General features: G+C 32.5%; 1 long non-coding RNA gene across 1 annotated transcript; it reads left to right on the top strand.

Moving 5' to 3' along the window:
* Nucleotides 1–6,641: 6,641 nt before the first annotated feature.
* Nucleotides 6,642–11,712, top strand: LOC133039835 (uncharacterized). Its single transcript, XR_009688762.1, has 5 exons — nt 6,642–7,350; nt 7,430–7,499; nt 9,038–9,110; nt 9,429–9,606; nt 9,698–11,712. It is a non-coding gene; the product is annotated as an uncharacterized LOC133039835 (long non-coding RNA).
* The last annotated feature ends 12,548 nt before the right edge of the window (nt 11,713–24,260 follow it).

Raw genomic sequence — 24,260 nt, 5'->3', positions numbered from 1 at the left:
TAATGACACTACAACACATCAATAAAACAAAAGTAAGGTTTTGGCTCATAAATTCATACACAATTTAGAAAATAACAAGTAATGACATATGTTATAGAAATACTAAATCTAACATAGTTTATTTTCCAAGGTATTTCAACAAACTGATACAGTGTCCCGTTTAGGCGAGAGTCAAAGCATCATCCATTGAATAGAGTTGTCAGCTCATCTAAAATGATAACCATTCTAGCAACCTTTTATTCGATCAAGATTGGAATTCAGCGTTGTCCCGTTTAGCCGAGAGTCAAGGCAATTTTATCTTATGAGCTTCCACCATTGTTTCATAATTTGCAAGTCAAGTATGGTCGCCACCATTAGGGTGATCTATACCATACAAAACACTTACAAACTACTTATCATGCGAGGTTAAACGGTGTAAAATTGCTAATGAACGTTCCTCCATTAGGGAGGATTACTCACTAAAACAAACGCGGTGTAAAATCCACAATGAAGATCGAATGTCTCTTGATTAAAAGCTCATTATTTAAAAAATATTATATGTATTTTGTATAATCATTTCAATTCGATATTATAATAATGAAAAATTACAAATCAAAGTTGGTTTAAATAAAAAACCAACTTTAATTAATTTTCAATTATTATTTAATTTGAAAAAATAAATTCAAATAAATATCGAACAAGTTCCATAATATAATAATGAAAAATTACAAATCAAAGTTGGTTTAAATAAAAAATCAACTTTAATTAATTTTCAATTATTAATTAAATTCGAATAATAAATGGAACAAATTTGAAAAATATCTTGTTTAAGTTGTTTTAGAAGAATCTAAAAAATCAACTTAAATATCTTTCAAATCAGATTTAATTAAATTAAAATTAAGTTGTAACCACTTAATTTGAAGATATTTCATTTTAAGTTAATATTCGAAAAGATATTAACCTAAAAAATATCTAAAATATTCCATTTTAAGTTAATATTCGAAAAGATATTAACTTAAAAAATATCTAAAGAATCTTAATAATCAATGCCTAAAATTCCTCAACTTAATTTTGAAATTCAAAAGATATTCAGATTTAAGTTGGTTAGTTGTAGATAACTAAATATGAACTTAAATAGGAATATTCAATGAAAAATTTTAAATTAAGCTTCAGAAAGAATCTAGATGGTTATAATTCTATATTTAATTAAATACAAGAAAATACATATAGTTTAGCTTTAGAATATAAAATTCTTTAAACTATGGTTTCCTTAAATTAATTTCAAAATAAATGAAATTAATTATGTTGCTAATCAATTTTATTAGGTTAAACTAGTGTAATTAACCTAGTACAGTTTATTCAAATTAGGCAAATGGACCTTCACAATTGGGGTGGTTCATGTGAGGGGGTGCTGGGTTCAGTATGTTGTACCCACTTCTATGGCTCCCAACTCTCACACAAGGCCCAAAAGAGAGGAATTTAACCTTAAAATGAACAACTGTTATTAATTGAATAGGCCCAAAAACTAAATGGGCCTAAATAAATTCTACCAAGAACTATGATAATTTATTTTAGCAACAACAACCTATATGCATCTATAATAAAATTAAACACATAGGCTCACACAGGCACACTTTGGATGGGTCCTATCATGTTGCTAGGTCATACACAGATGAAAGAAGATTGTAAATATACCTGTTACAAATTATTATCTTGACCAAGGGAGCCATCAGATCATTAGATCTTGGAAAAAGTAACCATGGCTATTTGCAATCAAGTAATAATAGGTTTTGAAAAACTTACACACAAGCTAAAAACACATACTCCTGCAACAAGGTTAGTTGGATAGTTGGATGTAGGATTTATTTAATTTTAAATTAAATAATTAATTTCGAAATAATTAAATAAATAAAAAAAATTTGAAAAATAAAAAAAAAATTCAAAATTTAATTAAATATTTAAATTTTAAATTAAACCTACAATTTTGAAAAATTAGGTTTCAACCAACCTAAATATCATTTCAAAATTTGCTAACTACTTTTAAAATTTAAATGTTATTTTATAAATAAAAATTAAATAAAAAATTAGAAAAGATAAATGAATATCTTTTTCAAGTTTTAAATGTAATTTAAATAAATAAAATAACAAAATTTAAAAGTTAGCAAAATATCTTACATCTTTTAAAATTACATGATTACAGTTATCTTATTTTAAATTTAAATAAGGTCAAATTATTAAAAGAAAAAATTAATTTAAAATATTTTAAATTTGACCTTAAATTTAAAAATAAGATAAGATATAATCAAATTTAAAAATAAGATAGATTATTAAGTAAAAAAGATAGATACTAACTATTTTCTAATTCAAATTACACTAATATCTTTAATTAAATTTAAAAAATATTAAATTAATTCAAAATGATAATTAGAATTGAATTAGGAATAGTAATAGTACAAATACAGAACTACACAAAAAATCGGAAGTTAATTCCATGAAAAAGCATGAAAAAATGAAGAAAAATGAAAAAATTGCGAGCTGTACGGACGGGATACTGTGCATACCCGTCCGCGCGCGCAAAGGGAGTGATCTGGGCGAGTTTGTGCGGCGGAATCATGTCGTGCATGATTTCCGCGCGCGCATGACAGTTTCAGCACAACTCCGATTTTTTCGAATCTTCAAAAAATCATAACTAATTCAAATTAAATCAAAATTGAGTTCTGTAAAAAAGTAACTTGCTAAATTTTTTCCATACTATCCAATAAAAATAATTCCAGAAACAGATATTCAATTATTTTTAACGATAATTCACAAACACCAATCAATCATCAAATAACACTCAATACAACATGATACCATCGAAAAACAAACAAACAATCGTTTTAAAGTCCAAATTTCTTGTAAGTAAATCAATTACCATGGCTCTGAGGTCAGTTGTTGGAATTATTTTACCAGGATTTTAGATCTACTCACAAGTATGTTTATTAACATCCTAAATAAGAACTTTCTAAAACGATGAAATTAAACACATATAAAGTTAAGAAACCTTACATTGGGTGCAGCGGAATTAAATGACTCCTTCCGTTCAGATCTCTAACCCTTGTATCCTTTCTGTAGCAGAGTAATATCAAGATCTGAACCTGGATCTCTTTCTCTGAATCCTTGATGCTGAAACTCCTTTGCTGATGATCTTTCTTCACGATCTTCCTCACTATGATTGAGGTATTGCTTGCTGTGTGTGGGCACTACTCTAATCACTAGGGTAAGTTCTAAATATGAAGGAAGAAGAGAGAGAGAGAGAGTGGCGGCCAAGGAAGAGAGAGAAGGCTCAGGTTTTTCTGATTCCAAAAGTGTAATTTTCCTGAAGCCTTCACTATCTATTTATAGTATTCAACTAGGGTTAGGTTTGAATTATTTGGAATTAAAATAATAAAAATATCAGCTTAAAAAGCTTACAAAAGTGTCCGGCCATGGCTTGGTGGATTTGGGCCTTGCTTTTTGCAATTTTATAATTTTAACACTTTTGTATCTGATTTTCTCAAAAATACCAATTTCTTAATTCAACCATTTAAATGCCAATTCTAACTATTTAATAACTATAAATAATTATTAAATAATATTGTCATTTATCATATTTATTAATTGAACCATACAAAGTATCATAATTAAAAAATATGCCCCTACTAACTCTTTCTTTACAATTTCGCCCTTACTTAGTGAAAATTTCACAAATAGACATAGTCTAATTTGTGAATTATAATTGATTAATCAAAACCAATTACATGAGTCTTACAAACAATATAATCTCAACTAGTGCGGGGACCATGGGTCTATATAACCGAGCTTCCAATAAGTAGATCAAGAATTTAGCACTAAAATTTACGAACTTATTAATTCTTCGTTGAATCCACGCATAGAACTTAGAATTGCACTCTCAGTATATAGAATGCTCTATATGTTCCACCATATAGACGCATCATTAGTTATCCATTGTTATAATCCTAATTTGATCAATGATCCTCTATATGAATGATCTACACTGTAAAGGGATTAGATTACCGTAACACCCTACTATGTATTTTATCCTTAAAACACTTGACCCCGTATAAATGATATTTCAGCTTATGTGAAATGAGTACTCCACCATTTATGTTCGTTTGGTCAAGCTCGAAGGAGATCATCCTTTGCTTACTATTCGCCAGATAGAAGCTATAGATTCCATGTTTATGCTAGCGCTCCCACTCAATTGCACTACCATGTTCCCAAAATGTACGTATCACCCTGACCTAAAAGTAGGCTTAACTAACAAATCAAAGAACACGAATAGCCTTTCAAGATTGAGCCTAATTATAACAGGATTAAGAACATTTGATCTAGGATCAACTTGGCGATATTGACTTGAATAGATTTTACGGTAAGTTTAATTAAATTTAAGTCAAAGTTCAATATCGGTCCCTTCCGATGCATACTCCATGCATCCAAACTGAGCTTTACTTTATCCAATGTTGTTGAAAGAACATAGTATTTCTCCTAATACAAGTAAACTCTTGTTGTAGATTATCATATCAGTAAAACCCTGTGTCTGATAAATCTAGGAAACTTTATTCACATAGTCATGTTTACTTTCCAATGTGATGATAGCACAATAAACATGATCAAGTATGTGAAAAGGGTTTAAGATGAATTTATAAATCAAATAGACAAGCAATTGATAAAGTGAGCCAAAACACACACAAATGAATGAAAAATACTTCTGTTTCTTTATTGATGTTGAATAAAATAGATTACATTGAAATGGAGTTTTATTTAGGGCATAAAACCTAACACTTAGTGCTAACTTGGGTGCCCCTTGTGTGCAGTTGACACTGTCCTATCCTGGGATAGGGGCCCCATGTGTTGTTTTGTTCTTGCAATTTTTTTGGGTAAATAGAGGTAAATACATAAAATGCATTGACTTTGGACCCACAGACTTAGTCCTAGCCTATGGGGCAGGGATAATCCTTACGCTTGGGGACCACACAATATTGAAAGATGGCTTACATACATCGTTTTTGTGTACTATAGTGTCACAGTAGTGGTCATAACAGAAAAGGGAGATTTCTTTTTGGTGCTACATGCATTCTTAGGCTCAATCACAGGGGACAATCCTCTGATTAAGTGGCATTTGGTGCCAGAGGGTTGCCACATCATCCTGGACTAGGTCTCCAGGATGCCTCTTGGAATGCCTTCTAAGATGTATCCCAAATTCTCATCCGGAGGGTCTCAACTACTTCGTCTTATTCAGGCGGGATGCCATTCCGGATCAAGAGAACTTTGGTCTTGGACGTAAATGTCCTGGGCCATGGATAGGTGTGAGGCTCATCCTTCCATACAGATTGGGTTTGGTATCTTATTAGAGCTTTTTACTAGGACAAAGATGATTAATTTTGAATTAGGAATGACATGTGTCCCCTTCCAAAAATACGGATGGTAGTGATAATAATTTGTTCAAGTCACGGTAAACCCCACTAAGTTACACTCAAAGTTGTGAATCAGTGTATATATGTATATTCTTCCATCTTGTTATATATATATGTATGTTGCCACTACTACAATTTAGCTTTTTACTGACACTATTTAGTGACACGTACAAAAATGCAGGTCACGAAATAGTTAGGAGTGATTTTTAGTGACATGCATAATTAGACTCTAAACTTTTGGTGTTAGCCTCATGTAATGTGTGTCACTAAAAATATAGAGGGTCACTAAAGAGTAAAATCTAAAATTTTCTTATTTTTATTAATTTAAAAATCTATGGCTTAAAGTGACGCGCCAGGTGCGATTGGATAAATATTTCCCGACCCACTTAGCACGTCACTATGTGATAATGCTATTTTTTTTAAAAAAAAATTTAGCTGTAATAATTAATTAAAAATATATATAAAAAACAAAATTTATATATAATAGTTTACATAGAAACCCTATCAGAGACGCATGGTTTTTTTTTTTTAAAATAAATTTTAAAAAACTCAACAATTATATAATATTGCATTTCCCTTTTTCTCTAAAAAAAACCCTAAGTCTTCCCCTCCCTTTTAGATAGCAAATGCGGCTGCCCCAAATTTTTTTAGAAAAATCGATCGCCTGCCTATTCTTCTTCCCTTCTCTATCACTGAAAAAATACTAAGTCTAATCACCTCCCTCTTCTTCTTCCACTCTGGTGATGGGCGACTAAAACACCCAATTAAGGTCTCTCCGCCTCGCCTAGAACACCAGCTGGCTACTAAAGATTTAAGAGAGTTCTAACATAGAAACCAAAGGTCGACCTCTGTTTTTTCTCCTTTATCTATTTCTCTCTTTCTCTCTCTCTCTCTCTCTCTCTCTCTCTCTCTCTCTCTCTCTCTCTCTCTCTCTCTCTCTCTCTCTCTTTCTCTTTCTTTCTCTCTTTTCTTTATAGGGATCTCATTGTTTATTGTTCGAGTTCGTGGTAGATGAAGACGGAGTTTGATGCTCGTATAAGATCTCGGTGTTCATAGTGTGAGGCTTCGTGTTTGGTGGCATTTGAAGCTCGTTAGATGTCGGCGAGTTCATGAAGGATTTGATTTCCTTTTCATTTTTCTATTAGGTTTTTGTTTATAATTTTCTGGGTTGATTTATGTTTTAAACTTTATGAATAAACCCACTGTCACTACTACAAAAAGGGCTATTCCCAACAGTTTAGAAGAGGGTGAACTATGGGAACCGTTGGAAAAGGTAAGTGGAGATTTTTCACATCGGTTTAGGACCGAAGTAAAAAAACTGTTGGGATAGCTAATGCCCACGGTGGATAACCGTTGGCAATACTAAATATTTTTTTTTTTTTAAAAAAAAATAGTCAATCCCAACGGTTTATAACTGTTGGGAATACTAAGTATACCCAACGGTTTATAACTGTGGAGAATACTTAGTATTCCCAACAATTATAAACTGTTAGAAAAAGATGCGTTTAATATAGCACTAATCTTTCTTGGCTCGAAAATTTGGCTCCAAAATGAATTTTATATTTTTTTTGAGTGTCTAATAAACCAGCACAGTATCATTTTAAAGTATTTTTTTTAAACAACATGTTAAAGTAATTAAGAGAGTATATATATGAATACATAAAACGTTGTCGTTTACAATAGAAAAATAAGAAGCTATTAAAACAATATTATTCAGACCATCTACCATTTTGGCTCGAAAATTTCAAACCAATGACCCCAAGGGTCGAAAATTTCCTGGCGATCTGATCGACGGCAGCTCCTTTCTTCTCAACTCTCGATGATACTGCCCAACGATTCCCCAAGTTGAAGCCCATGACAGCCAAGTCGAAGTTCCTCTCTAACCCTATGTTTTGTACACAAGCCAAAAATCAAGGTTTTTTTCTTCTTCTTTATTCCTCTTTCTATCTCTGGTTTAGAGATTATTGATTGATTGTGTTCATTCTTTTTTTCAGATTAGGAGAATCACTTTCCCTTTCGATCTAGAAACTCGAACTCATTCGCGCTTCAAGACAGAAACTAGAGGTTTAATCTCCTCTTATCTCACTTTCCATTTTTTCAGTTTGAGTTGTTAATTATTTTAATTTTAGAGATCAATATTTGTTGTTTATGGATTCTTTTTTGTTCATTGTGTGAGATTGTGAAGTTGTGTCGTTGGGTTTCATTACATAGATTAGTAATGACATTTTTATTACTACTATTGCAAGAAATTAGAATAGTAACAAAATAATAGGCAATTGAGTAGGTTTGCCTTTTTAGAATAGATTTTGGTTGATTGGGTGAGTACCAGGTATTTTCCTATATGTCATACTGGTGTGGTTTTCTTAGCAACCCATAAGCAAGTATTGGTGTATCATCGCAAGAGTAGAGAATGGAAAGAGATGTACTCTATGAAAAATAGTTGCACACTTCCATTGTGGTTCTCAGCACATGTATAGGAGCACCCTTTTAGGAACCATGCTATTAACACGAACACATTTTGAATAGTTCTCAAAACTCCTATAATTATACTATGTTTTTCAGTATGTTAAGAAAAATAAATAAATAAATAAAGTACTACTGTATGTGTATAGTGAAAGCAGCAAATTATATATAATCCATGATTAATTATTTCTTGCTTCGTTGAATAGGCTATATCTTCAAAATTATTTGTTTTTTTTCTTAAATAATTTGGAAGGATGCAAGTTGTAAATAAATATTTAAAATACATACATTCATAATGTTTTTCTTATCTTGTCATGTGAGTGAAGGTACTATGATTCAATTTGTTAATTACATATATAATAGTGAAACAATGAAATACTTGAAGAAAATCATTAAAATTTCAGAACGTAAAGTAAGTATAAACAGTAATAGACATAGTTTGCTTCACTGATGTGAAGACCAAACTAATTAGTAACCCATGATTACTAAATCTGAGTGTACCTCTCTTTGCCTACTTTTGTTGCGTGAAGAATTTAACAATTTCACACAAAAGATAGAATATAACACCACTTAAAAAGAACATATTTGCTAAATACATTATCTTTGACCGTTCAATACTAGTTGTTGGCCAAGTAAAGATAACATCTCATAAATTTACTTGCTTATTGTAGTTTCACCTTGTCATTTTACTTATGTAAAAAATCAATAATCTTATGAAATATGAAGTACTTATTTCTACTTTCTTAATAAACACCCTTTTAGGATTACAAATGTAACTCAATGTGATTTTGTTTGAAATCAAAGCTTGTTTAAAATAGGCTTCACGTAAGCCACATACTTGTCATGAATTAGCTTTGTGATGGAACTTCTGTCAAAATCTGAAGGTATAGTTGCCTCCCAATAATTGTTTGCCTTCTTATTCCCCATAGCTATGAATAGACAAAATGAACCATTGATCAGCTTGTGTGTAACTATAGAAGAAACAAAATAACACTACTACAAAATATCATTTTTGTAATGGAATAAAAGTATCCATTACTATGTTTACTTTATCATTTTTGTTGTAAATATAATCTTCTCCCATTGTAATCCTTAATACATTGGCAATCTTTCTAATACTCTTTCTTTTATTTTTGAAGGTATACTACAATTTTGATTTTGATTGATCTTTGGTGTTTGAAGAACGTAAATCAACTTTATTTGATTAGTTAGGTATTATTCTACAATTTTAAAATTCTCTATTTTATATATTATTAATATTAGAAGAGTTTGAATATCTTAGATATTCATCCGTAGTGAAGTAGGTTCTGCAATTATTTATATACTGCGGTCGGATGGGTGATTATTTTTTAATAGTTTTTTGTTCTTTAGAGTAAGTGGTTTTTTGTTGTTTCTGGATTCCAAAAACAAAACCATTCGTCAAGATATTAAAAGATGTGTTCAAACATATGTTCTAATAGTTCAAAGCTCTAAACATATTGCTCTAATTTTCATTAATGTATGTATTAACTTTATATTATTTATGTATAGTGCTCTTGAGAAGAGGTACTACCTTGAGAAAAGAAACCGACAGTCAGTAGCAATAAGCTTCACTCATGAGTATACATGTCCAGAGCAACCAGATGGCATCCAGTGTGGGTTTTATAGCATGAGATTTATTAAATCATTCATGACTGAAAATAATCCTACACGAAAATTGGAAACAAAGGTGAAGACACTAATTATTTTCACAAATATTAAAGTTTTTAAGTACTTTTATTATGACCTATTAAATTAATGATTTGTCTCGTTTGTTGCAGTTTAAAAGGAACATATCATCCTCTTACACTAACAAAGAAATCAATGAAATACGTGACGAATGGGCAAAGTATGTCATGCAGATGATAGCAGCAGGCAAATGACTAATAACATAGAGTATGATGACCTATGATCGCTCATGGATGATCCCAATGTCATGATCTAAGAAAATGATTGATAGGTTTGACATCAATCTCGGTTACTATTGTCTTGCTTTTTTGGTTTTTAGGAAGTGTTGTCCAGCTATTTGATCAAAGTCCCAAGTGATTACCTAGAGACTTATTTTGTTCTTAGTATATTTTTAGATGTTTAGAAGATATTCTACAAAAGATTGCAAAATGTAAAAACTTAATTGGATTTCTTTCTTTTGTATTGCATTACTAAACTTTGATGACATATTATGGTTTTCATGAAGCTTTAATTATTTTGAAGAGTGATAAATGTATGATTTTTTTTTTTAAATATTATTATTGTTATTATGTTTTTTCATCATTATGTATTGGAAATCTAAATAATAAAAATACAAGAGGAGAATCGAATTAATATTTCTATTTTATATTTTACTTCATATTGTCCGTCGGTTTATAACTGTCATTTTAAGTAGTGTATTTTATTAGTTATAGTCTCACTAAAGTCTTTTCCAACATTTCTTAACTGTCATTTAAAGTAACTTTTTGCCACAGTTATAAACCGTCATTTAAAGAGATGTTTTCCATCAGTTTCCACCAGATGGAAGTCTTTCCCAACGGTTATAAATTGTCATTTAAAGTGACTTTTTCCAACATTTCTTAACCGTCATGTAAAGTAACTTTTTGCCACAGTTATAAACCGTCATTTAAAGTTCTACATTTTTATGACACCCACATAGCCAACGGTTTTAGGAACCGTTGGGAAATAATATAAAAGACAGTTATAAACTGTTGGGAATACCCCTTTTTGTAGTAGTGTGTATTCTTCACAGGGTTTGTTAAATTTCGTGGGTGTGTTTTCTTTGTTGTTTTGGGTTAAAAGTTTGTAGATTTCTGGGTTTGTAGGTGTATGATTAATCTGTATATTGATTCAAATTATTAAAATTTGTATTTTAGTTTTTTCATAGCTTATACCCATTTTGATGTACTATTTTTTTTAGGTACAATTAAATATAAGAAAACAAATACACAAAAAATTTGTTCCTACTATTTAATTGTTAATATACACATTATTTTGCTTTGTTGTTTTAAATTTAATATTTTTTATTAAAAATGAAAATAAAAATAAAATAAATTTGATATATTATGCAATTTTTTTTTTAAAAAAAATATGATATAGTGACACTCTGTGGTTTTATTGGGGAAATTAATTTTTTAAAAAATAATTAAAAATAAATATAGTGACACATTGTGAGTGTGGCTGTTGTGTTTAGAGTCTCACAACTTGAGATTCTAAAAGTCTACAGTGACACGCTTTGAGAGAGTCTGAAAGGTTTAAGTAACGAAGAGTCACTATATTTTTCAGGACACCCACATTAGTGACGTGGAGTGAAGTGTCACTAAAGCATTTTGGAGTCTCTTAACAAGTGTCATTGTCGCCCATTTTTGTAGTAGGGTGCATAATATATTTTGTGCATCTTTTTATTCTAGTTTTTTATATAATATATATAATCAGTGACAGACCCAAAAATTTTACTTTGAGAGGGCTTATTTATCATTAAGAAAATATTTATACTTACATTATAATCACTCTTAATAGATTTATTTAATTTTGTGAGGATTTTTTTTACTATTTTAATCTATAATTATCAAACTAAAAAAATTACATTTAATTTTTTAAAATAAAATATTTTTGTTTGTGTGGATCCGTCGCTGTATATAATATATATGTACTCTAATATTTATTTAATCTTTTTATTAGTTATTATATTATATCACATGCAGATAGAGTTGTAATATATTATAATTTTTTTTGTATTATGATAAAATCACTAACAGGAAACATCAAAATGAATGAGAGTTGATGGGTGGGAAACTAAGTTAGAAGAAAGGGAGAATTTTCAAATGAGAGGGGTGTTTTGTGAACACAATGAAACATTACAATAATTTTTGTCATGAAATTTAATAGTAGGTCAATTTTGTTCTTAGTTGCATAAAAACTCAAATTTTCTAGCTAATTTATTTAAAATGTATGGTCCCCAGTTCCACATGCAATAATAATGCAAAAATTTAAAGGTACATAGCGAAATTTAAATAGAATGGACCAAAGTATGTATGTGCAGAATAGGTACGTAGCACTAGCCCATTTTCAAAAATGTTGTCAACCTTTACATAGTGTTAGAAGGTAATACATATGCATTTATGTATATATGTATGGTTATAAATGGAAAGTAGAGATAAAGGTGGGTGTGGTGCACATAAATATGTACATATGGAAGTAGTAGCTCCACCTGTAGTAGTAGTGTATAGTATTGGGCAGAAAAACAAAGATGAGAACATATAAAATAGAAGTAGAGGATAAAACGAGAGGAGCCCTTTGGAGGAGCGCAGGGCAGATCATATAGGACCAACCAAAGAGACCATCCCTTTTTTTTATGGTAATTTTTTTCAGCTTTTAAAATGGGAAACGACAGAAGAATGTGAATGGTATTCAAACATAAAAGAAGAAACAAACAGGGTTATTTATTGAAAATAGGGGTAAAAAAGAAAGGGAGTCTAGCTTCATGACCACTGCTTTGGATGCCAGAAGTCTGCGTGTTTGTGACTTTACACGAAAAACAATGGGATTTATGTGCTCGTTCTTTAATATCTATCTTTGCTTTTTTTGGCTTTCGCTTTCATCATTACATGCAGTGTAGTCTAAATATAAAAGGCAGTATAATCTTATTTCTTCAATGCAATTTTCTTATCATTATGTTCGCACTACTTTATAATTACAATTTTAATTAGTTGCCCTCTCATCTTACTAATTATTATTATGTTAGGGAAACTCTCATCTTCATTAATAATATGGGATTTTAACGATATATAATAGCATTATTATATGCAAATTATTGCTCATCATATAATTGAAACCCTTAATTCCAAAGTAATAGAGAGATTATAATAACATGTTTGAGTAGCAGTTGCTAATCGCTCTTTCACTCCTTTCCTTATGTCCTAATAAGCTGGTATAATAACTTATACCCTGGTTGTTTTTTTTTTTATTTCTTTTTATTTTTTATATTCTGTATAATTTTATTTTTATTTTTTATGTATAAAAAAAATCATAATTTACCAGAGAGACTATACTATATATTAAGCTATATATGACTCCATCTAGAGCATAATTTACTTATTTTAAATTAATAAGGAACTATTATGTACTAATTTATTGTTCTTGTTTTCAAGAATAGAAGAATGAATATTATTTCATTAATTAGTTCTGTTTTTCATAGTGTCAAATATGAAAATTACAACTGAAGATGCACAATTAAGTACTGAATCCCTCAATAAAAATAATGACGAGAAAAAGAAAATTAAAAAAACGATTAACAAGATCATTATAGTTCGTAATATTCAACACTTCATTTCTATCTATTTTGGACAATATTTAACCCTTTATTAATTAGTATAAATTGTAGTTCTTACGGAAATTAAAAAAAAAATATATGCGGAACAGAAAATTGATAATCAAATTAGACGAGAACACAAAACGTGCCATATAATAATGACTACCCAAATAACATTGACAAAAATTACCAAACTCATCCTTATTAATTATTACTACAATCATCGTATATATAATAATATATTCATTGCTAAATAATTTTTTCAAAAGATTCTGTGACGTATCAAAATAAAATAATAATATAAATGAACTGTAGAGGGACATTACATGTTAATATAAATTAACTCATAATCAAACTGTATACAAAACCCAGAATAAGAAGAAATCCAGATATATTTGAATTGAGAAAACATATTCATATTGATATACATAGTAATAATAATATGAAATTAATAATTCCTTTCATCACAAATACATTCATAGTGATCTCACCTATTTGAAATGGGGTTTGGGCCACTTGGAACTTCATGTGCACTGGCACTAAAAGCACGTTTCTGCCATGTTGGAAATGGTCCTGATCTTCTTCGTTGATCAACGGCCATGGTCGCCTTTGAAACACCTTGCCTTGTTGAGAATAAGGGTTTTGAATTTCCAATGCCATATTGTCTTCTCGTAGCAAAGTCCTTCACATTGTTTGGTCTTTTCTGCATGATCTCGTCATTGATGAGTGGGCTACTACTACTACTACCACTAGCATTGTTTTTGAAAGCCACAACCGGATGGAATAAAATAACTAAAATTACTGAAAATAAAATAGAAATACAAGATAGAGTTGAAGAAGATGAGATTGTTTGATCACTTGCCATATATATATGCATGAAAATATGTTTATAAAGTAATTACATAAGATGCTAATTTAGATCAAAATCAGTAATCAAAGATAAGGCCTATAGCTACGGTTTTTGTGATAAACAAATGAAGATAGGTTTGTCTTTGCTATATTTAATCTCAAGAATCTAAGAATGACAATTGGGATGAGAATTAAGGAGTGACTGGATTTTTATTAGATGTTTATAGCATGATAGGGTTTATAGGCGTACCTTTAACTAAAGAAGTATAGAGAGAGAGAGAGAGAGAGAGAGAGAGAGAGAGAGAGAGAGAGAGAGAGAGAGAGAGAGAGAGAGAGAGAGAGAGAGAGAGAGAGAGAGAGAGAGAGAGAGAGAGAGAGAGAGATGACCTGAAAACAAAAAGAGAAAAGCGAGGACTGTCGTGGACTGCTTTAATAAGAATGGCTTTTAGTTGATGCAATGAATGATTTTTTTCTTTTTATTTTTTCTTGTGGTTGCTTTAAAGAGTACTACTTAAGTATCAATGCTTGGTGGTTAAATTACTTAGTATAAAATAATACAAAATTAAACACAATGAAGAATGTGTTAATTGAATAGATGAATAAGTATAAGTGAACATTGGATGGAAAAGGGTGAGAGGAAGACATGTTTGACTTGATCATGGATTGGACGCAACCCTATCAACTCGTCCCCTTGTAGGAAGACAAAAAGAGAGGTGCAGTTACGGTAAGAAGCTACGTTAGACACACATTTTTTATTTTCACACTACAAGAAAAAGGATTTTTGATGGTGAGTTTTCTCGTTGCAAAAATATACATATGTCGCCAACATTATTTGCCAGCGAGCTTTAACGCCGTCAATAATTCGTCGACGTGTAACGTGTTTTGTCAGCGAAACACTATAACTCACCGGCAAAACTATTTATCCCAATCAAATAGTTGCCGAGTAAAAGTTCCTCGCCTGCTATGTTTTGTCGGCTGAGGGGTCTTTGACAAAGTTTCCCAGAAAAATATTGCACCGACAAAACATTTGAGCCAATTCGCGTCTAATTTTTAATTACCCGCGAAAGTTTTGCCGGTACAATATTTTTCAAGCAAAACTTCGTCAATAAAAAATACTTTAATTTTTGATTGCGAGATGTAGTTCGCCGGCAATATATATATATTTTTTAAAAATCATGTTTATAATAAAATTAAAATTAAATTAAAACCAAAATCAAACTTTTTAAGATACTAATAAATAAATATGTTCTCTCAACGTTTGCACTCTGACGTGGCATCACACGATGGTGACACGTGGAATCAACTTTACATACCTGCTCGCAAGAGATATGCCGAACAAAGCACCACATATATTCGCACGGACGAAGCCTTCTTAACCGGGCAGTGAGCAGTCCGAACAACACGCCAACACTTAGCAGTTTCAACACTCACATTGTGAATCACTGAAGAAATCCCTATAATTTTGGGATCATATACCAGAGATATGGTAAGCTATCCAAATCCCTTGATCATTGTATTTTGTATTCAATGTGTAATCTTGCCAATTATATCTATTGTAATCAGAAGGGAAACTTTCTTCCCCACAGTTATAGCCCTATAAATAGCGATCCATTCTCATTGGGAAAAAGGGGAAAAAGTTTATCTAAGAATTCAAATTCAGAGATATTATTGTAAGAGCTCTAAGAAGAGGAATCATTGCATTGGGGAGTAGGCTATTACCGAACTGCTCAGGGTCGAACCTCTATAAAACTCTTGTGTCTTAATTTATTACATCTATATTACTACTTGTCGCTTACAATTTAGACTCACTGTTGTTGGCCAAAAGCGAGGTCAACATTTTGGTGCTTTCATTGAGAGAAGAATCACAGGATCGTCTTTATTTCAAATCTATTCATAAGCACGATGGTGGTACAGAGTCGTAATGGCGTGGTTGATCCAGCAAATCCACAGGCAGTGGATCCTGCATTGCAGAATCCAGGGAATGCAAGGGTTCCACCAGCCACGAATCCCGAACAACCATCAACTATAGGTCAAGGTGTGACAACTCCTTTGAGTGGAATTGTGCCTGGTGTGCAAGAGACTGGAAATGCCAGTTCGGCAGCCAATCAGGGCATTCCCAACACTGAAGTTCCGCCCACAACAAATGCTCGAACAACCATTAGAGATGCACCGAGATCCAAAACCTCCGTGCTGCTCTTTGAATCATGCAAGGTCATACCAACACCCTGCATCATGATCAGGAGGAACTCCGTGCTGCGGTAAATCTCGCGTTCAAAGAGCAAAGGCGTATGTTCGTTGAATGGAGGGATTAAGAAATAGAAACATTGAGGGCTCAGCAGGCAGCCATTGACGACCGAACAAGGCAGGCCCCTGTGCTGATACGAAAAGCCTATCAGGCTACCAATCAACAACCTACAACTGTCATTCCCCTGGGCGAGTCAGACAGAGATCCAACCGTGAACACTTCTCAAACCCTGAATGGTCAGCCGTCCAATCCCTGGTCACTGGTTCTGCCTGTGGGCCAAGGGGTAGGCGGACAGACCTTGTCTAGTAATTCATCAAGAGAAGTCATACCCAATAACTCCGCGCAAGTTAATGGTTCCAGCTAGCTGATCGGCCAAACTAACCAGTCATTGAGACAGCCTAGTGCATCTATATTTAATAGATTGGGAACGGCCCATGATCTCAGAAATGATCTGAATAAAAGGAGAGGGCTAGACGGGCAACATATCGCGCCAGCCATTCAGCCTGGAGCCCGTGCTCAAAATCTTGCATAAAGAGATGCTGACGTGACTCTGGTCGACCAAGAGGCTGAACAAGTTAATCCAACCGTGCAGGCACAGTTGGATGAACTAAAAAATATGTTCCAAGGCTTGTTCGGTCAGAAGAATAATGACCTCGAGCTGGACCGAGCATGTGGATCCCCTTTCTCCCTAGAGATTAATATCCTAGAGCTGCCTCATAAGTTTAAGATGCCAACCTGGAAGATCTATACAAGAAAGAAAAATTCCCTATCCCATCTCAAATACTTTGAAATGCAAATGGACCTGCAAGGAGTACGAGGAGATGTATGTTACAGAGTTTTTCCTGCCACCCTCACAAAAGCCGCCCAGCAGAGGTACTTCAAGTTGACTCCCAGAAGTTTCAACTCATGGAAGGCTTTCTCCGCAGAATTTCATGCACAATTCTTGTTGGAATTTATTTTACCAGGATCTTAGATCTACTAACAAGTATGTTTATTAACATCCTAAATATGAACTTTCTAAAACGATAAATTAAACACATATAAAGTTTAAGAAACCTTACATTGGGTGCAGCGGAATAATATGACTCCTTCCGTTCAGATATCTAGCCCTTTATTCCTTTCTGTAGCAGAGCATTATCAATATCTGAACCTGGATCTCTTTCTCTGAATCTTTGATGCTGAAACTCCTTTTGCTGAATGTCTTTCTTCACGATCTTCCTCACTATGATTGAGGTATCACTTGCTGTGTGTGGGCACTACTCATACACTAAGAATTTCAAAATTCAAGAGGGAAGAGAAAGAAAAAGTGGCAGCTAAAGATAGGGAGAGACAAAGGCTTAGGTTTTTCTCTGAAGGAAAAATAGAAAATTTAAGTGTGTCAATTTCCTGAAGCCTTCACTATCTATTTATAGCATTCCACTAGGGTTAGGTTTGAATTATTTGGCATTAAAATAATGAAAATATCAGTTTAAATTTTCTACAAAAGTGGCTGGCCCTATACTAGTGGATTTGGGCCTCACTTTTTGCAATTTTGCAGTTTTATCTTTTCTGCATCTGATTTTCTCAAAAACGCCAATTTTCTAATCAACCATTTAAATGCCAATTCTAACTATTTAATAACTATAAATAATTATTAAATAATATTGTCATTTATCATATTTATTAATTGAACCATACAAAGTATCATAATTAACAAATATGCCCCTATAAACTCTTTCTTTACAATTTCGCCCTTACTTAGTGAAAATTTCACAAATAGACATAGTCTAATTTGAGAATTATTATTGATTAATCAAAGCCAATTACATGAGTCTTACAAGCAATATTATCTCAACTAGTGGGGGGACCATGGGTCTATATAACCGAGCTTCCAATAAGTAGATCAAGAATTTAGCACTAAAATTCACTAACTTATTAATTCTTCGTTGAATCCACGCATAGAACTTAAAATTGCACTCTCAGTATATATAATGCTCTATATGTTCCACCATATAGACACATCATTAGTTATCCATTGTTATAATCCTAATGTGATCAATGATCCTCTATATGAATGATCTACACTGTAAAGGGATTAGATTACCGTTACACCCTACAATGTATTTTATCCTTAAAACACTTGACCCCGTATAAATGATATTTCAGCTTATGTGGAATGAGTACTCTACCATTTATGTTCGTTTGGTCAAGCTCGAAAAAGATCATCCTTTGCTTACTATTCGCCAGATAGAAGCTATAGATTCCATGTTTATGCTAGCGCTCCCACTCAATTGCACTACTGTGTTCCCAAAATGTACGTATCACCCTGACCTAAAAGTAGGCTTAACTAACAAATCAAAGAACACGAATAGCCTTTCAAGATTGAGCCTAATCATAACAGGATTAAGAACATTTGATCTAGGATCAACTAGGCGATATTGACTTGAATAGATTTTACGGTAAGTTTAATTAAATCTAAGTCAAAGTTCAATATCGGTCCCTTCCGATGCATACTCCATGCATCCAACCTGAGCTTTACTTTAACCAATGCTCTGCAAAGAACATAGCATTTCTCCAAATGCAACTAAACTCTTGTTGTAGATTATCATATCAGTAAAACCCTGTGTTTGATAAATCTAGGAAACTTTATTCACATAGTCATGTTTACTTTCCAATGTGTTGACGGCACAATAAACAGGATCAAGTATGTGAAAAGGCTTTCAGATGAATTCATACATTATGTACATACAATCATGAAATAAATCATGTGAACCATGCAACATTAAATGTTATTTCTGATCTATATTAATAAGTAAATCTGATTATATTGAAATGAGTTTTATTTAGGGCATAAAATCCAACAAACTCCCACTTGCACTAATATAAAACAAAAAGTGCGTTTCAAATAATCTCAACACCTCGATATACAAATCAAGTGTAGTAGTAGTAAACTCCTTGTAATGGGATCTGAAAGGTTGAATTAAACACAACCTTTTCTCCACCATTACTCTTCCTTTAATCACAAAATCATTGATAATGTGAAATTCCTCTCTATATGTCTACTCTCTTGGGATACTGGATTCTATACCTTTCGCAACTACTTTTGGTTAATCAGGAAATTAACACTAGTAGTTTAGGCAATTTGGAATGGTGCCAAAGATGCATAGAACTTTCCTTAGACTGAATAAGTATCTTTCCTGCAGCTTTAACATTCAGTCCCTTCCTGGTAGACCTAGAGACTTCAGATAGGTTTTTACACTTCTCCAAAATCACTATTCCACCCCCAGAGTAATCACCATCTTATCAGAAAGATTTTCTAGCACAAAGGCAAATTTCGTAATCTGATGTGGTGTAGTCTAAGAGTTTTAAACACACTCTTATAGACTAACATATAGTTCCTCTTCTTAATCTTAGGATTTACTTGATTGTCTTCCAATGTTCTTGTCCTGGATTAATCTGATACCTACTTATTACTCCCACTCAACAGTAGGTGTCTGGTCTAAGGCATACAAAAGCATATCTAAGACCTCTCACTGCTGATATAAGAAATTCTTTCATGGCTTTATCTTTTCTGGAATAGTTGAGACTTTTCCTTAGATAAATAAAATCTATACCTAAGAAGTTGTGAAGCTTCTATAGATTGCCATTAGAAAGCAAATGCTTCAGCATCTTACTAAAGTAAGTTGCTTGCATTAGAGTAAGTAATTACCAGGTATACCACAAGCCATAGGTTTAGATAAACTCAAACCTATAATACTAGGAACAGTAAGTTTGTTAAGTCCATTGAATAGACTTATAAACAAAAATTTCCTTTTATGTCCTTGTAATAGAAAACTTTAGGTTACTCCATGTGAATGGATCAAACAATAGTTTTCTTTGGCTTTCTTCTTAGTTTCTTATCTTGACAATCCATTACTTGTTTAAACTCACAATGGATTTTAATCACTAGTGTCTCCCAAGTCATGAGAAGATGAGTTCCTAGAAACTCTCCCACTACGACAAGGTACCGTGAATTATGTCTAAGAAAACTAAATGGTATTGATCTCTTCGGTTGTGACAAGACAACAGAGGTAGTGGGATCATCATATGTTAAATAAGATGATAGAACACTTTTGGAATCAAGAATTAAATATCTCCTTTATTTGCTACTTGTTTTCAGACTTAGTCATTATCTTAGAAAAGTAGTATTTGTTTGAACAAACACTTTCTTATCTATTGACAATGGGATAGTCCACCCCTAATCACTTAGAATAGCTAACAAACCATGGTTAATAGTTCTAGCTTTTCTTAAGATTTTGATTAGGTCATCCATGAATCTAGTAATGATTTACATTAAGTATACAATCATTACATCATTCTGAAATTGTATTACCATAGAAGGAATTAGGCAACGACTAGTAACTAATCATCAATATGCAATTCGAAATTTCTGGGGAGGTAAGTTTGGATATAATTCAAAAATCAATTTAATGATCTTTGAACTGCATATCTACTAACTATTTCTCCACCCCTATCAGTTCGCAAGATCTTTAACCACTTACCTTAATGGTTTTAACCATTGCTAGAAATTAATGAAATTTTTCAAATATTTCAAATTTCTTTGCATAAGGTATAATCTAGAGTTATCGTTTTAAGAATACAACGAAAAACTCATATCCACCCCTGAATGTACATCCATCTGCGAATGAGATGAACTACTTTCAGTGGATATAGGCATATTAACTCTTTGCAGAGATTGATCTTGTCAAATCCACTATGAACAAGATACAAATGCCATAGATTAAAAAAATGTGATAGTGTCTTTTGATGACATAGGTTTAGTTACATCAAAGAGTTCTTAGAATACTGCAAGTGGATCCTGGTCACAGAATACCTAACTCATATTCCATACAGTTTTAATCCATTAATAGAAGATGGATATTAAACACTTGAGAAAGTGTAACTGTATTGTATCCTGGGATTAGAAATATAAGAAAATTTCTGTTTGGAATCTAAAATTAAAGTCAAAGACTTGAATTTATACCATATATTATGAGTAATTCTATCTTGGACCACCACTACTAATTTAATTCTAAGTCTGATTTGCCCATACAAGTAGGAGATTTCTAAGACTGAGGATTTATATCAATTGGGAATAGAATTTCGGGATTATAATCATATGCGTCATTTAATTTCTTAAGAGAAAATATAATGACATGAAATGATTTATAGTGGAATAGTCGAAGTGAAGCAAAGACCAGGAGAACCTCTCCAAGCTTACATTAGCAGATTCATGACGGAGGCAACGAAAGTTGTATGGTTAACTGAAGATGGGAAATTGTCCGCGATATTGGGGGGCATCGAGGTTCTTTGAGATGGTTTCATTAAGCTTGAAGAAGCCATTCAGCGAGCAGAAGTCGAGCATAAACGTGGCCAGCCAAAGGCTCCATCCGCTTGAACATCTGTCCAGCTCCCTCAGTACCCAAGTAGCTCAAGCTCGGGTAGTAAACGGTCCAATAACAACAATAGGCAGGTCAATGGGAAAAAAGGAAAGTTCACAGGCAAAACCGAACAGCCCCCCAGGGAAAATCTGTTGGGTTTTATGCCCTAAATAAAACTCATTTCAATATAATCAAATTTACTTATTAATAAAGATCAGAAATAACATTTAACGTTGCATGGTTCACATGATTTATTTCATGATTATATGTACATAATGTATGAATTCTATTTAAGTCCAGAACATATGAATTTGTTAATGATTATAGTGTTGTCAACAGAGTGGAATATAATCTTAATTATATGTTCGAAAGTTTATTCCTTGATTTGTTAGTTCACTGGATTTATACTGACATGATAATCAGCGATAGGTATTCTTACACCTTGGATAAGTGTTATGTTCTTTCCAGAGCATTTGCAAAGTTTACCAGTATCAGATGTATGGAATATACATCGGAAGGGACCGATATTGAACTTTTATTAGATATATAAAAATTTACCGTAATATCTATTCAATTCAGTATCACCTGTTGATCCTAGATCAAATGATCTTAATCCTGATATGTTTAGGTTCGATCTCAAGAGTATTATACATGTTCTTTGATTTGTTAGTTAAGGCTACTTTTGGGACAGGGTGATACGTACATTTTGGGAACATGATAGTATAATTGAGTGGATCGGTAACATAAATATGGAATCTATAACTTCTATAGGAATTTAGAAGTGAAACGATGATATCCTTTGAGCTTGGCTAAACAGAAATAAATGGTTGAGATCTCATTTCACTTCGCTGAAATATCATTTATACGGAGCTAAGTGTTTTAAGGATAAAATACATTGAAGGTGTAACGGTAATTTAGTGCCTATTCAATGTAGATCATCTATTAGAGGGTCATTGATCAAATTAGGATTATAACAATGGATAACTAATGACGTATCTATATCGTGGAACATATAGAGCATTCTATATACTGAGAGTGCAATTCTAAGTTCTATGCGTGGATTCAACAAAGAATTAATAAGTCAGTGAATTTAAGATATAAATTCTTGATCTGCTTATTGGAAGCTCGGTTATATAGACCCATGGTCCCCATATTAGTTGAGACCATACTGCTTGTAAGACTTAGTTAATTGATTTTGATTAATCAATTATAATTCTAAAGTTAGACTATGTCTAGTTTATGAATTTTCACTAAGCAAGGGCGAAGTTGTAAAGAAAAGAGATTCTAGGTTTATTTATTAATTAAGAGACTTTATATGTCTAATTAATAAATATATTAAATGACAATGTTATTTAATAATTAATTTTTAGTTATTAAATAATTGGAATTGGCATTTAAGTGGTTAAATTGGAAAATTGGCGTTTTTGAGAAATTGGGATGGAAAAATGACAAAATGGCAAAATTGCATAAGTGAGGCCCACTATCCAAAGCCCATGGCCGGCCACTCTTATAGGCTTTTGCCATTTATTTTTTCATTATTTTAATGCCAAATAATTCTAACCTAAACCTAGGTGGTTACCTATAAATAGATAGTGATGGCTCTCATTCACACTTGAACTTTTGTTAACTTTGTCAAATGAAATTTGAGCCTCTATTCTTTTCTCTATAGGCCGAACCACTTCCCTTCTCTTTTCTTCTCTAAATTTTGAAATCCTTGAGTGAATGAGTGAGTGCCCACACACATCAAGTGGTATCTTAATCATAGTGTGTAAGACTGTGGAAAATCAACCAACAAGAAGGAGAATCAACATCAGAAGAAGGAGAGAAAGAGATCTGGGTTCAGATCTTGGTGATGCTCTGCTACAGAAAGGAATCAAGGGCTAGAGATCTGAACGGAAGGAGTCATTATATTCTGCTGCACCCAATGTAAGGTTTACTAAACTTTATATGTGTTTATTTCATTGTTTTAGAATTCATATTAGGATGTTAATGAAACATACTTGTTAGTAAATCTAGATCCTGGTAAAATAATTTCCAACAAAATCCTACCAAGTTTACTGCTTTCTCTGTCCTGACAGAAGATATAAAAACTATCTACATGGCTACTCAGTCATTAGCTCAGTACAAGAAGCCCGCACCCATGAAAAAAGATGTAAGCAAGAGAGACATGACCAAGTTTTGCTGTTTTCATGGGGATTACGGCCATGACACCAAGGAATGCAATAATTTGAAGCGGGAAATTGAATTTTTGATAAGAGAATAATCCGCACGTACAAAAATATGTCAAGGCCGACCAAAATCAAATGGCTGACAACAATCAAGATTTACTACCACCACCAGTAGATGGAAATTTGCAAGTCATCATTGGAGGTCCGCACATAGCTGTAGATTCAGGCAAAGCCCGGGAAAGGTATGCCCAAACATTTTAGCACGAGCAAGAAGAAGTGATTTTGGCTGTAGAAGAGAGGAAGCCAAAGATACCACGGGCAGGAGGGCCCACCATAACATTTTGTGATGAAGATGCTGTCAAGATTAATTTCCCACACAACGAC

The sequence above is a fragment of the Cannabis sativa genome, chromosome 7 (assembly GCF_029168945.1).
Source record: "Cannabis sativa cultivar Pink pepper isolate KNU-18-1 chromosome 7, ASM2916894v1, whole genome shotgun sequence".
Lineage (NCBI taxonomy): Eukaryota > Viridiplantae > Streptophyta > Magnoliopsida > Rosales > Cannabaceae > Cannabis > Cannabis sativa.
Note: the sequence above shows the minus strand (reverse complement) of the source record. Positions and strands in the feature narration are given on the sequence as shown.